Raw genomic sequence first — 5987 nt, 5'->3', positions numbered from 1 at the left:
CTCGTCGCAGACATACTCGTTCGCTTGTGTTTCCGGGTCTTTGTCGTCAAGAGAGCTAGGCGGAAGCGTCAGCCTATTCCACCACCTTGGCCCCATCTCCCAAAGTTCCGATCCAAGGGGGTCCGGCCCAGCCGGGCCATTTCGCCCCTCAGCCAGGAAGATCCCGTCTACCCCGCTGGAGCCCTGGAGCACCATGCCGGCCAGCCGGCGTGTCCCACTCGGGGGGGGCCCTGGGAGGGAGGGAGGGAGGGAGGGAGGGAGGGAGGGAGGGAGGGAGGGAGGGAGGGAGGACCCCGGGAGGACCCCGGGAGGACCCCGGGAGGACGCCGGGAGCCAGGCCGGGCTCGAGGAGACGGAGCGAAGGCCCCGGGCCGCCGTGGCCAGCGCGCGCCCGCCGGGACCGCTTCCCATCCCGTCGGCGCCGCAGAGCTCCGGAGGGGGACGGTATCGAAGCGGCCGCCGGGTGACGGCCGACGACCGGAGCGAAGGGCGGCGGGGGGGTGGAACCGGGTCCACCTGGGCCCCGGCCGGGGCTCGAGGGTGGCAGAGGGGACAGACTCCCCCGGGCCGCCGGGGAAACCTCTCGGGAGCGTCATGGGGCGCGCGCGCGCGCTCGCCCCCGAAAGGGCCGAACGGGGGGGGGGCGCCCGAGGGGATGAGCGTCCACCGGGGGCGGGAGGGAGAAGAGAGCACGTCCCAAGCGTCGGACGGGCAGGTGTTCTCCGATCCGTATCCTTTGGACGGACGCGACAAACGGGACGGGATGAGACCGCCAGTCCCCGAAGTTTTCCTCCTCGTTCTTTGAGTGCCCGCGTGGCGCAGCAGGCAGACCGGGAGACGTTTTCCGCCGTCGTCCCTGTCGCCGAGCCAACGGTACGCGTGAGGCGGGTTGAACGGGCAAATTGCGTCGGGAGGGAGGGAGGGAGGGAGGGAGGGAGGGAGGGAGGGAGGGAGGACCGTGCGTTTGCCGGCATCCGCGTCGCAAAAGAAAACCACGGCCGCCACCGAGAGCGTTCTTCCTCATCGCTTTCCATCCTCCCGCGACGCGGGCGGGCAAACGGGGGGCGGGGGGGAGGCCGGGAACGCCTTCCCAGAGCCGGTACGGACCGGCTCTGGGCCCCCCGGTCCGACTGGGGAGACATCTCACCGAGGGAGGCCCTCGAGGCTCTCGGGAGCGAGGCCGGACTTAGTGAGGTCCAGCGGAGGCGCGGCGGGCCAGCCGCGAACGCCCGCCCAGAGGCCCTCGGGCGGCTCGGCCCGAGCGAGTGCTCTCCGGGCTCGCGGGCGGACTCGGGAAGGTGGCGTCTCCGGGGCGGGGGGGGGGAGGGAGAGGGGTGAGTCGGCGTCTCGAGCATCGAGAGATCTCCGGCGGCTCCCGAATGTGGGCGGGCGGGCGGGCGGGCGGGCGGGCGTGTGTGCGTGAGTCGTGGGGGTGGGGGGTGGAGTGCCCGAGGGGGGTTGGGGGGTGGGAGGCCGAGAGCGGGGCGGTGGGGGGGTCGGAGGGTGGGGGCGGTGGGGGACCACGCGCCTCGGGCCCGGGGGGTGGGGTGCTGAGGTGGGCGGGGAGTTGGCAAACGTTCCGGGTGGCCTGGTGCGTGTGCGCGCGTGCCTGCGCGCGTGCGTGCGTCCGTTCGCGCGCGCGTCCCGGTGTGCGTGCCTGCGCGCGCGCGCGTCTGTGCGGGGGCGCGTCTTTGTCTTTGCGGGGGCGTGTGCGCGCGTGTCCGGGCGTGTGTGCCTGCGTGTGCGCGCGTGACTGCGTGCGTGCGCGTGCGCGTCTGCGGGCGTGCCCGTGTGCGTGCCCGCCTGCGTCTGTGGGGGCGCCTGCGCACGTGAGCGCGGGTCTGTGCGTGCGTCTGTGTGTGCGTCTGTGCGTGTCTGTATGGGTTTGAGTGCGCGTCTGCGCGTGAGCGCGTGTCTGAGCGTGTGCGCCTGTGCCTGCGCCCGCGCGCGCCTGTGCCTGCGGGAGCGGGCGCGCGCTCAGGCGGACGGGCAGCCCCCCGTCGTCGCCCTCGGTCCGCCGAACGGGCGCCCCCTTGGCCGGATGGAGAGGCTTTTCTCCGCGCCCACGAGGGGAATCGCAACGGGAACCGTAAGGCCGCACGCCGGCGGCGCTAGCGCCGCCTGCCGACGAGGGCCGCCGCCGCCGATCCCCCCCCCCGGCCCGACCCCCAGCCCCCCAACTCGGCCCGCGGTGAGGGCCGGGGCCGTATTCGGCTGGAGGGGGGGGACGGTAAGGCCGAGGGCAGCGTCGCCGTTCCCGCGTTGCACGCGTCGCCGTGCCGCGAGCGTCTCCCGGGAAGCCAGAGGAGCGAGGTGTGTGAAGCCCGTGCCGCGCGCGCGCGGACCCGACCGGGGTGTTCCGGGACGACCGACCGACCGACCGGCCGACCGGCCGACCGTCGTCGTGGAAAGCTCACGGCGGACTGGACATCTGACGGGCCCCTCCCTGTCCGAGCCGACCTCCCGAGGTACGTAGGAGGGGAAGGGTACGGTAGGCTGGTTCGGCTGGAAGCCATCCCACCCCCGGGAGGCGTCGATCGACGGGGAGGCGGGACCGGGAAGGCACCGGTTTCCAATCGGACGATGGCTGAACCTTGGGCGACGGGTACGCGGACTCCTCCGTCTTCGCCCGAGTTCGCGACTCTCTGCGGGGGGAGCTTTCCGGGAAGCGGGTGACGGGCGCGCGTGCCGTCGTCCCGTGAAGGCGCGCTACTACCAAGAGGCTCCGAACGCGGGCCGTCCTCGGGGGGCGGTTTATTTTTTCTCAGTCGGGGGGGACCCCCGCCACAGGGAGAGAAACACCCGAGTTGGAACGGTGCTCGGGTGGGGAGTAGGGCGTGGCGGTGAAGACTGACGTTCGTCATCGTCGTCGTTTCCGTTTAGATAGAGAACTGACTGCGGCGCCGCTGCCGTCGCGTGCCGTCGAGCGGCTCGGGACTCGGAGCGGCCCTAGGGGAGAGAGTCGAGCCGCCCCACGGGCTTCCCAAGGAGGAGCCGGCGGATCCGAACCGCCGACGATCTCGGTCGGCAGCCGAGCTCCGAGCCGCCGCCGCCGCCGCGCCGCCGGGGCTCCGTCTTTGCACTCGGTCTCCGGTACGCGGCGAGTTGGTTTCGCCCGAGGGGCGGAACGGCTCTCGAAGAGGAAAACCCGGTTTCAGAAAAGGAAGGAGACAGGCAGAGGGAGGGGGAGGGGGAGGGGGTGGGCGGGAGGGGTGGGGGAGGGGAGGGGGATGGGGGCAGGGGAGGCGAGGGGGAGGGGAGGGGGAGGGGTGGGGGAGGGGAGGCGGTGGGGGGAGGGACGGGGAGGGGGAGGGGGAGGGGAGGGGAGACGAGGGGAGGGGAGGGGGAGGGGGACGGGGGAGGGGGGAGGGACGGGAGGGGGAGGGGGGAGGGACGGGAGGGGGAGGGGGAGGGGAGGGGAGGGGAGGGGGCGGGGAGGGGGAGGGGATTGGAGGGGAGGGGGAGACAGGCATACCTGGACGCCGAGCCAGCCCGGTGACGGCGTTAGGTAGAAGAAGGACGGTAGGCGCCCACGCGCTCACGCCCGTGGCTGCAGATACGGACACGCAGGCGCGTGCACGCGCCCGTGCGCGGGCGGGCGGTACGCACGTGCCTGCCCGTGCGTACCCGCGCGGGTACACGCGCGTAGGCGTGGGCGCGCCCACACGGGCGCGCCCGCGCCGGTACGCGCGCGCCCTCGGGCGCGTCCGTGCCCGTGCGTACGCCTAGGGGTGTGCACGCGCGGGCGCCCGCCTCTACGTACCTGCCCGAGGGCGCGCGCGCGCGCGCCCGCGCCTGCACGCGCCTGCACCTTCGCACGGGCACCTGCGCGCGGACCTGCCCGCGCCCCCGCCTCTGCGTGGGATCGGCGAGAGCCGAAAGCGGTACCGCCGCCGCCGCGTTTTCAAGATCCTTTGGCTCACGCGCCCCCCCACCCCCTTCCGGCCACCTTCGGGGGGAAAGCCCAACTTCACGGACGGGCGGAGCGGATAGCCCTTCAGCTGCGCCTCCCTGAAATAGAACGGGAGGAGTCACGAGAGCCTTAGGAAACGGAGCGAGGCGACGAGAGGGTGCGTCGAAAGGCGGGCGTCGAGAACTCCGGCCACAGGCGTTTTCCTTCTGTAGGGTGTAGAAAGCACCCCGCCGCACGCACCCGGCGTTAGGGAGCTGTCTCGAGGGCCGCGGTTTCTACTCCGCCGACTCCTTTCAGTTGAGACGGGGCGCCTCCGAGCGTGTGTGTGCGCGCGACCCGAAGGCGGTCGTCGAGGGACGACGGCACCCTCGGTCCGCCGAACCCCCGCGCCCTCGGACGGACGGGTGGAGAAGCTCTCCTCGACGTCACGGAGGCGGTCCCGACTGAAACCGGAGGGGCACGTGCCGGCGGCGCTAGGCCCGCCGCCGCCGAGGACCGCTGGCGCCACCCCCCCCACCGCCCACCACGCACCCCCAACCCCACCCCGCCTGCGCCCTTGCCGTGGGCCCCACGCTGGCGATATCCGGATCCAGTCCGACGTGGCCGCCGGCTGCCACCCGCCAGGCGGGGAAGAGGTTTGGAGGCGGCGGAGGCGGTGGGGGCGGCGGGGGGCGGCGGGGGTGTGGGCGGTGGGGGGCGGAGGAGGAGGAGGAGGAGGAGGAGGAGGACGGACGGACGGACGGACGGACGGACGGAAGGACGGGAACGCGCCCGCGCGCGCGTGCGCCCGCACCGCAGGGTGCCCTCCGGAGACACGGACGGGCCCACGGAGCACACGGAAACACGGAGATGGACGCGAGGGGGCGCGCGCGCGCGCGCAGCAGACACAACCCCGGGACGCCCGGGAGACACAGAGGTAGGCGCGGGCAGGCAGAACACGCGGGAACGCGGACGCGCGGCACCCACGGACACGGTCCGCTCGCGCACGCGCACGGGGGCCCGGACGCACGGCGACTCGCACGGACGGCGCGGCCGAAACACGGGAAGGTACGCCTCAGGGGCACACGCCCGTGGATCCCCCCAACAGAAGCCCGCCCGCGGCCAACCCCCGCCGCCCCCCCCCGAAGCGGGACGCCCACCCGCGCGGACGGAGGGAGGGGCGCGACGGGGCGGACGGCCGCGCCGCAGCGCTTCGGAGGACACGGCGCCCCCGCCACACACGCGCGACGCGATAGACGCGTCGCGCGCGAGACGGGGGCACGGGCACGAGGTACGTACGCCCGGCCGCGCGCCCGCGCGGCATCCCGAAGAGGGCGCGCCGCACTCGGACGGACGGGGCCGCGCGCGCGCGCGCGCACCGGAGAGGCCACGCGCGCACCCGCGCGGACACGTACGCGCACGCAGCGGCGGCGGCGGCGGCGGCGCCCTCCGGCGACACGGACGCACGCCCGGGGCACGCGGAAACGCGGAGACGCACGCGCACAGCAGACGCACGCACGGGACGCTCGGGAGACGCGGAGGTAGACGCAGGCAGGCGGAACACGCGGGAACGCGCGTCGCCCCCGCGCACACGATACACGGAGCGGGCGGGCACGCTCCACTAGGCGCGCGCGGCCTGCACTTGACGCTCGGGGACGCGGGCGCGGACGCGGCCCCGTACACGCGGCACCCACGGGCAGGCGGCACGCGGGCTCGGACGCACGCCCGGCGACGCGCGAGGACGGAGAGACGGCGCACCGGAACCGCGGGCGGGAGACGCGAACGAACGGGCGCCTCCCGCGCGGCGCGGGGGGACGCCCACGCGGAAGGCGCGGCACGGCCACACGCCCGCGGCGCCCCCGCGCGCCCGCCGTCCCCCCAAAGTGGGACGCGCTCGAGACGGCGCACGCGCACGGACGGTGACCGCGACGCACCCGCGTCCGCCCGCCCGCCGCCCGCACGCACGCACGCACGCACGCGACCCCGGAGGACGCGTCGCACGCGAGACACGGGGGCGCGCGCCCGAACTACGTAGGGTCGACCGCACGACTCGCGCGCCCGCCGGCCACGCGCCCGCGCGGTATCCCGAAGCGGG

This window comes from Loxodonta africana, unplaced genomic scaffold, assembly GCF_030014295.1.
Source record: "Loxodonta africana isolate mLoxAfr1 unplaced genomic scaffold, mLoxAfr1.hap2 scaffold_486, whole genome shotgun sequence".
In the NCBI taxonomy this organism is placed as follows: Eukaryota; Metazoa; Chordata; class Mammalia; order Proboscidea; family Elephantidae; genus Loxodonta; species Loxodonta africana.
This window is presented reverse-complemented; position numbering follows the sequence as displayed.